The following is a 9,300-nucleotide window of genomic DNA, read 5'->3' on the forward strand; positions in this document are numbered from 1 at the left end:
TCCTCTAAAGCTGGCCGGTGTCGCATAGCATCGCTGTGCAAAGAACTGCACCCACAAGGAAAAAGAGGACAGGGGAGGAGAGTGAGGGCCTGAAAGTCTGAGAGGGACACTGGAAAGGGAGGCTCGCAGCAGCCGAAGGAGCCTTTTTCATATTTCAGTTTTTATTGTATCGAGGAAAAGGGACGGCTGACTCTAATAACTCACAGGATATATGGGACTGTGAACACATGAAGGGGGCCTATGTATATGTTGAACAGAGGCCCTGTGGTCCATTTGCATAATTAACAGACTGGCATTTGAAAAGCAGAATGTCAGCACAAACAACCTTGGACACCAAACTACCCTGGGTCATTTTTTTTTCAGCTGTATAATTGGCTCCTAATGCATAGGAGTTAAGCGTAGAGATTTTCTGCCCTTAAAGCAGAATAGTAATTTAAAAAAAAACCCAAACAAAACCCATAACGCTTGTTAATGGGTTCACCTTGTGATAATCAGTCAGCTTGGACTTTTGGAAGTTTAAGAAAGGACCTCTGCTACATGACGGAGTTAATAAATAAATAAAATACCATGAATCTAGAAATCCCGTTTAGTATGCAGAATCCATTTTCAAGTTTAACTGAAGCCACTTGGCGGTTTTAAATACAACCATAAAATGTGTTATTCTGTGAAGTATCTCTGGCTAGCCCGGCCTTCATTTTGTCTTAGCTACACCGTGCTGAAGGGAAGGTAATACATCCATCCATCTCTATTCGTAGTGACATGCCTGATGTAATGTTTGTGTAAGCGACCACACTCTTTGTGGCCAAAAACCTGGCTTTCCAAATCACATCCCGGACACATTTGGTTTGACAGTTACTAGCGGTCTCAAGCAAATTGGGAGTATATGTACTTACTTTATGTAAGGCAGAACCTCAGATGATACACAACCACTCAGTTTCATTTGGGTTGTGCATTAGGGCAATAATTTTCAGTTTCTTTAGTCTTAATTGACTAATAGAAGGAAGTTCAAATAGATTTTGCCTTTATGGATATTATTTTATTTTATGCCACAGTCACTGAATCATATTTAGGACCATGCAGAACTGTCTGATTTAGAGTTTAATGTCAATTTGTCACATTTCAATTAATGCATTGCCCTGACAGTAAATCACACCTATAGGTGGTAGATCAGAAACCTCCATGATTCTAACCACAGTAACTAAAATCATTGACCGCCTGATTTATATTTGTCAGATCTCTCTTTATAGGTCACCTTGGGCAGTATTACACGGCCTTCAGCCAACGTAGTATTTTCAGCTTGCTCTGAAAAGTCCTCATCTAATCACAAAATATAAACATTGTTATGGCCTGTGTATTTAGTAAGTTGGGTGGCAGTGCAGAACGGGGACTAATTTATGGTATATGCCCTTGTGAGTGTCAAAATCACCCCAAGTGGCATGATTCTAATGGCACTCCACTGAAAATGCCTTTTTGGTCTCTGTGTCTAGAGAAGGTCCAATTCCAATTATCAGTGATATCAGTAAGGTCAGTTTGACAGAGAGGTTCCTGTTTCCTCTCTGTGCAAATTTAAGGTCCATATACAATTGCAAATGCAAAATTAGGGTGTTCAGGACAGGACTTCCAGTGGGACATCTACAAATAGTGTGAAAAAGGACACAACCTTGAAAGGGAGAGGGGAAAAATTCAATAATGCTGGATCCATGCCAGTTACACTATGTGGATGAAAGTATTCAGCCACCTACATATTACACCTAGAGGAGGTTCTCAGCCATGGAAACCCATGCTATGAAGCTCCCAGTGCACAATTTGTATTCTAATGTTAATGCCAGAAGAGTTTTGAAATTGCAATTATTGAGTCAGCAGAGTGATGTTGACTTTTGAAAATGTGAGAGTGAATGGTTGTCTGTTTCTCTGTGGTAGCCCTATCACAGAGGGCAAGTGGTCCAGGGTGTACCCCGCTTCTCGCCCTGTGATAGCTGGGATAGGCTCCAGCACCCCCGCGACCCTGGAAAGGATAAGCGGAAGTGAATGGATGGATGGATGGATATATAATATAGAGATCTAGGAAAGATGTGGAAGGTGAAGGCAAAAGTGGCAAATGAAACACTCGGACGGAGACTCCCAAATTGGGAGAATGGGTCTGTCTGAGATCTCTGTCCAGAAGATTCCAGTCCTAGGAACAGCTGACATACTGCACAGGACTCTCAAGATCCCAGGCTTCCAGGAGAGAACCTGAGCTTGAAGGAAAAAGACCACCTGCAGGGTGAGTGGGGGATTCTTTTATATGCACATGTAGAAATGTCTGTTTTCGTCCACTCTGACAAATCAATAGCCTTCTAATGATTATCATTTTTTTTTTACTTAGCAAAGATTCATGACATGACTACTCAGTAGAAATGCCTATCTGTTGAAGTTTTGTCTTTGACTTGCTTCATAGGTGTTTCAAAGTGAACCGTTTTACCAGCACCATTTTAATATCAGCCTGGGAAACATTTAACCATAATCAAATCTGAAATAAAAAGTTAAGAGCCATTTTAAGGGCATTTAGGGTTAAGTTCATAGGTGTGCTGTTGATGCTTTCATGTCTTCAGATGCACAGCAATGTTCTGGACACCTGTGGGCATCTTTTATCATTAAATCTGATGTGCAAGTTGGGAAACATGAACTGAATAATAAAGAAAAGAGAGGAAAAAAAATACCCTCTGGTAACCGTTCTTCCAAGCTGTTCCCTGGAAAGAATTGATTTCTGGGATTTGCCAGATGCCATGCAGCGTTTGGGATGTAATCTCACGTCCATACACACCTATTAACCTCTGCTAGCAGAGAACCTGGAATGACTTTCAAGCTTCAGTGGGCCCAGTGCAGGATAATGACTGTGGTGAGTTCAGGTAATGTGGTTAGCGAGCTGTTGGGGCCAAGCTGTCAACTCCGTGACAGAGTTAAACGTGGGTGTTGTGGATCGGGGGTGGTTTAGAAACTCGGAGGAGGCCAAAGAGGGAGAGAAGCTGGACCTGACAAGGCCTAGGAGCAGAGTCAGCGGCCTGGGATCAGCGGCATAGCTTGACCGGATTGGACATCTTCCTGCAGAGCGCTCTCTCCTCAAGCTCAAGCATCACATGAATGTAAAGACTCCTGTACGTGTGTCCACATTTATGCACATGTGGGGGACAAAGATAGAAGCATAAGTGACCCCAAACGGATGAAAATTCCTTTCCCCATAATGCAGATATTCCCTAATCTTCCTCTTGCCCCACACCTCTCATCATCTTTTGCTTCTTTCCTCCTAATATCCCCCTCCCTCTCCCTCTTTTCCAAGTCAAGGTGCTGCAGGGAAGGAAGAATTCATGGCAGCCAGAGTTACATGACTTATTACTCATCTCGGCCTTTGGTGGACCTCAGAGCCTCATCCATGCCTGCTGGCAGTACTGCGAAGCTGTGAGCCCACACTCTCCTTGTTCTGCCAGCTAGCTTGTCAATCAACAAGCTAAGCAGCCAATTCGTCAGTTACCAAAGCAACATTGCAGTTAGCCCTTTCACTGGTCCAGGTACCCCCTCCCCACCTTTCATCCTCTGCTCCTCAAAGATGACCACCAAAATGGATTCAGCACACTCTCTTCACACAGCTTCTCTCGTCCTGTCTGGCTTGCATGTAGAGTCTTGGCGCTCACCCACGGTGACCCCTGCATGGTCTCCCATTTCACCGCAGGAATCCTGACTCACATCCAAGCCAGTCAAAAAAATGAGGCAGCCATGCAGAAAGGGAAGGCATGCAATTTTTTTTTCTTTTAAAAGGAAACAATGAAGAGAGGAAGGTGGAGAATTTGTGTTAGTAAAATAGGTGTAGGTATGAGAATTATGCCAGGAGTATAAAGTGCAATATATTTTAATGGGCAGAAAATATCTTAATATTATTATTATTGATCCTATATTTAGGGTTAAAACTCAGACTGAGGCCTGGAAATCAGTTTAGGAGTAAAAGCGTGGTCACAAACACTAAAATTTTGAAGATTGTGCCTTTAGTCCACTTGTTTGTGACACAGCAATTAAAAACACTGCTTTTTGCAGTCTCACATTTGTCAGCTCAGAAGTAAAATCTTTACACATCTGGGTATAATGGTGGAATACTGAGCACCAAACATTTCACACAACATTGAGGAAATGCTACCTTTTTCAATATTTAATCCCAAAAAGGTCAGTTTTCGCAAACAACATGAAACCATAAATATAATCTAGAATTTGAATGAGTATGTGATTTTTTTTTCTGAAGTCCAAATCATTTCAAGCTTGTGATTTAACGACTGAGCTGTTTATGATTTGAGGAGACAGGGAAGTGGAAGCATAATTAGAAGCCTCCTCATCTTTGGCTTTCTAAATCCTGAACCCTCCTCTGTCTGGCCCATTTGCGTCGGTGTGTCGTCACAAGGCCAGGGGATTTAAGCTAAGCCATATCAGCGGCTGAAAAGGACTCCTCTCAGAAAATACACTGGCCTGGATGTGGCAAATATTGCTGTAATGCAGGGGCCAGAGATCAACAATGAGGCCAGCTGAGGAAAAACCAGCGAGCTTTGCCTCTGGTAGAGTGCTCCTCAAGGACCCAGGGCACACATGTATTTTAGCAGAGACATGCTATGCCATATCCTCAACAAGTAAATGCTCCATTTAACCTTGAGCCACATCCAAAACAAGAGCAAAGCTGGTTGCTAAGATCCAAAGTCTGGTTATTATAGGCAGCATATTTTAACCTGAATCTATAACATACACACCCACTTAGTCACCGTGTGAGACCCAGGGGTGGGTTATGGCATTGCTGCTGATCTGGTCTAGGCTTCCCATGCGATAAAAGACTCTACAGTACACTCTAAACATACTTGCATATAACAGTAAGGGGTAGTTTTAATGTCATGCAGATATGAATTTTTCAAATACCACTGGACCAAACAGGCAACCAACCACTGTAGTTTAAATGAGTTGCACTATTGGCATCTAGCAGTGATAGAGAAGAGAAACAGAGATTATTTTGATCACAGTTCTCACTCTCTCGAAAAATAAAGAAAGCTAAAAAAAAAATCTTTATTTAAGATACTAATAAAGACAAATACATTTTGGAACTCAACATTGATCATAAAGGCCGAGGAAGCGTATGGAGATGAAGACCATCTTGAGGTCAATTCTGAATTTGATGATTCTGATTATGAACCAAATGAGGAAACTCCTATTCATATCCTTCCAAACAACACAATTACATCAAAAGATGGTTAAATACAGTGGTCTTCATCCTCAAATATATGTTAGGCAAAATTTTCTGCATCAAACAAAGCTATTTAGCTGGTTATGCCCAACTCAATACAGAAATTCATTCTCAGAATTATGAATCTAAAGGACAGTGCATTTTGCGGGAAGAATTGGAAGGAGCTGGATAGAAGGCATTTACTTGGATATACATGGATAGTTAGGGGCCCCTCATGCTGGCCCTCATGCTGTCAAAGGAATGAATCAACAGCCAGTCTGTGGAAGACAAGACAAGTTATCCTAATAAACATATTGTGTTCACTGGTGAGCATAATATGAGGTGGTTCATAAAGACTCTCTGGTGGATTTCTTGGTTTTAGGGAACAAACTGGTCTATATTGCAAAGATGTGTTGAAGCTTGAAAAAGCTTTACTGTGTGCAGGCTTCTCGCTACCCACTGTCTGTCCATTTTGGACTAAAAAACACATTTAAAAGAGAGACAGAACTAACTGAACATTCAGCAGTAGTCACAGCATCTCCACCATTACAGTTACATGATCCTCTTCTCACACACAACCTGTGGCGTAAACTCTGACCTCTGAATGACACTGTGTTACTTGGATAATGGCGACAGCAATATCTGTGACAATAGAGTTGCTGCTACACTGTGACAAATGGAGGAGATCGTGACAAATATGTTAAGCAGAACGGCTCATTTGGAGTCCCGTACATGTTGAAGATGTCGACCCAGCATGCAAAATGGCCCTGAGCGGATCCTGACCTCCCAAGGACACATAGGCCAAAATCCTTGACTTACACCAGGCCGGCAGTCAGACAGGTATTAAATGGGGGCCAGCAGCGACACAGAAAGCTACCCTCCTGGCTAGAACGCCTAATACCCTGCAGTGCAAGCTTTTATCTGGCAGACCTCAGTGGCCCACCTGAGAGCAGAGCCAGTTGGGGAGCAGAGTGTTAAGCTGTTGGCTGTCGCTGTGTCATGTCTGTGTGTTAACAGGAAACCCAGGCTATATTGCTGCTGCTACTGCTTTATCTGAGGGCTTCTGTGAGATGCGTGTTGCAGTTTGATGAGTGTTTCTTGCTGCAGTGCGAGAAAGGGAGAGAGGGAGAGGGAGAGGGAGAAGCAGAGCATCCCTTCACATCAGGGCTTCGCATTTGCTGCTGTTTCCAGCACAGCTGCATACACATTTGCACATGAGCGAAGCACGTGCATATGCAATCACACATTCCAAAATGCAGACATGCATTCATGGGCGCACACACAGTCACACACACACACATATATGCATGCGGCACACTCAGTGAGAGAGGGAAATGCTTCACTGACCCAGCACGGCAAGATAAGGCTGCTCTGCAATTCAGAAATATGCAACCTGCATGTTAACAATCCCTGGAGCGCAGCCTCCCCGGGGCGCTCTGCCTCCTCTCTCAGCCTCCCCACACCCCTTGCTCTCTGTGTACCCATCCTCTCCCTCCATCCACAGACCTCCTCTTCATCCATCCCTACAGCCACACCTCGCCTCACCTGACTGCAAATACAGAAACAATAGAGAGAGAAAGAAAACTGAGGCTGGATATTCTCAAAGAATGAGAGAGGGGAGAGAGCTGCTGAGAGCATGTGCAGAGTCCCAGTGAGCTGCTTAGTGCAGAGTAGGGGCAAGAGGGCTTGGGGAGGCAAAACACAACATATGGAAGACTAATGAGGTTCTATTTGAAGGGCTTCTCAAAGAAAGGTTAGACAAGGCCAAACATAAGGGGATGTGGGAGGACGAATTTAAGGGAAAACTGAGTGATCAAACTGGGGAGGAAGGCGAGATGGTAGCCAGAGAGAGTGCTGTTGAGCGAGAAGGGGGGCATAAACAGTAAGGAAAAGAGAGAAAGAATGCACAGATCCACTCTCAGCAGTAGAGGGAGATTGTCAGGTTTACGCTCTGGAGATGCTATGGAGAGTGACACGTCCACACGACACAGGCATAACGCACTGGCTTTGATACTAATATCAGTCTTTTTAGTGGGAGGTTGATGAAATTTGCATTTAGATTGAAATGACTTGGGAACGGCCAGGAGACCACAGAGGGCTACAGAAAAGGAAGAGAGAAGCAAGGGGAGAGGTGGGATGTCTTTCAGTTACAGCTATGAGATTCTTTAGCTTTTAGTTTTTTCACCCTCCCCTAACAAAAAACAAACAAACAAACTCTCACATGCACTTGACAACATGCCCATTCCTCACGTTCTCTATGTGCCAGCACAGCCCTGCTGAGCCACACACGCCTAACGGCACTGTCGCCTGCAAATTTCAATTTTACTTTGTCTTTAAGGACACAGGGGCAGCTCCGCACGCCACCCACATCTCCTCTCTTTCTGTGCACCTACTACACACGCCTGACATTTGCATTGTCCAGAGACAGAGGAGCTATGAGGAGGAGGTGGGTAGTGCGCTCAATTTGCGCCTTAATCACATTAAAACGGCCCTGTTCAATTTTCTAAACGATTTAACGAGGGCTGTGCCGGCTGAGACAGATCGCGCACTGTGTCCTAAAACTGAGCCCTGCCCACTTAATGGAAGAGAAAGCAAACACTTTATTTCACCTCGTGCTTTATTGGCACTGTATTGTTTATCTAACATAATCACAGCATTCCGTAATTCCCCTTTTGCTTGTCGCAGTCATTTAATTTTTGGTCAGCTTCTTTGCGGACATGACAACCAACGTCTAATATTGATATAGAAACTTTATATTTGAAGAAAAATCAGCTATTTTATCACAACTTAGACATGAACATCATGATCAGTATATGCAACAGCAGAATATTGTTGCAGGAATGGAAATTAGACCAAGAAGTGATGTTTATTTTCCACAAATATACCTTAATTTCTTATTTAGCTACTAAGTGCTTAGTCAAATAGTTGAATGCTCAACTGGAGTGACTCCTTTTGCCATGCATCGGGCTGGGAATGGCTTTTCCAGAGAACAAGAGCACCACCTTGTGTTAATATTTCATAAAAAGCACCAGCCTAGGCCTTGACTTGCATTCTGATCACACATAGCCTTACCCTTTCAGTTGGCAGAGGACAACCGACTAGACAACTTCCTTACAGTAACAATTACATGAGCTGAATTGTCTGTCAGAACCTCGTTATGTCTCCATAAACCTAAAAAGCTGAGTCGGAACAAAGGCAGCAAAAGTTCTCTGGGCGATAAAAAAGTGTCTTTCTTGGAAAGTCATTTAATCTGACGTTGAACCTCTTTTAATATTCTTTAAAGCAAATCTGCCTGTGGGTTTATATCACTTCAGCAGAGCAGTCTTACCAACACAGAGACGGATTTTGCCCTTTTTGAGAATCACTATTAAAATGATTATGCCGCAGAAAAAGAGGGTCCTGTATGAGGTTGTTGTCCCCAGAAGTATAAAGACAGAATCCAGATGTTCAGACCTGATTGTCAACATGTGGATTCTGATCCTATCAAAACCACTACGGTGTGTTTATCAAGCGGTATCCACTGAAAAAGTGATGATGGTGGATTTTCTGCAAACCACCAGCCATTACAGTATGCTAATGTACCCTGGGAAGAAGACGTGAATTAAAGGGAAGATGGGATGGCATTAAGCGTTAATAGCAATTTACAATACCACATCCCCTCTGAGGATTTCTAATCTTCCATGTAAAATAATATAATCCTCTCTGTCAATATAATCCTGCTGATATTATTAAAAACACCCGCGATGACACGCAGATATTACTATTTCGCCTCAGAACCAATAATCTTAATTTACCTGGTGGGAGGGAGGGTGTTGATAGAGAGAGCGAGAGAGAGAGAGAGAAAATCAGTGCTTGGGGAGACGATGAGGTAGCGCAAAAGACATTTGTGATGAAGAGGTCCCAGGGGGGAAATAGCTCTGAACTACCTGGGTACTTACATTACCTGTTAGGGAATCAAATAGATATAACACACACACACACGCGAGAAGTATGCATGGATATTGCAGCTTCCCAACTATCAATTTCAATATGCCTACTGGCGCAGGCGCTGAGTAAAGAGGGGTTCTAGAGGA

Source organism: Oreochromis aureus, linkage group 15, assembly GCF_013358895.1.
Source record: "Oreochromis aureus strain Israel breed Guangdong linkage group 15, ZZ_aureus, whole genome shotgun sequence".
NCBI classification, from domain to species: domain Eukaryota; kingdom Metazoa; phylum Chordata; class Actinopteri; order Cichliformes; family Cichlidae; genus Oreochromis; species Oreochromis aureus.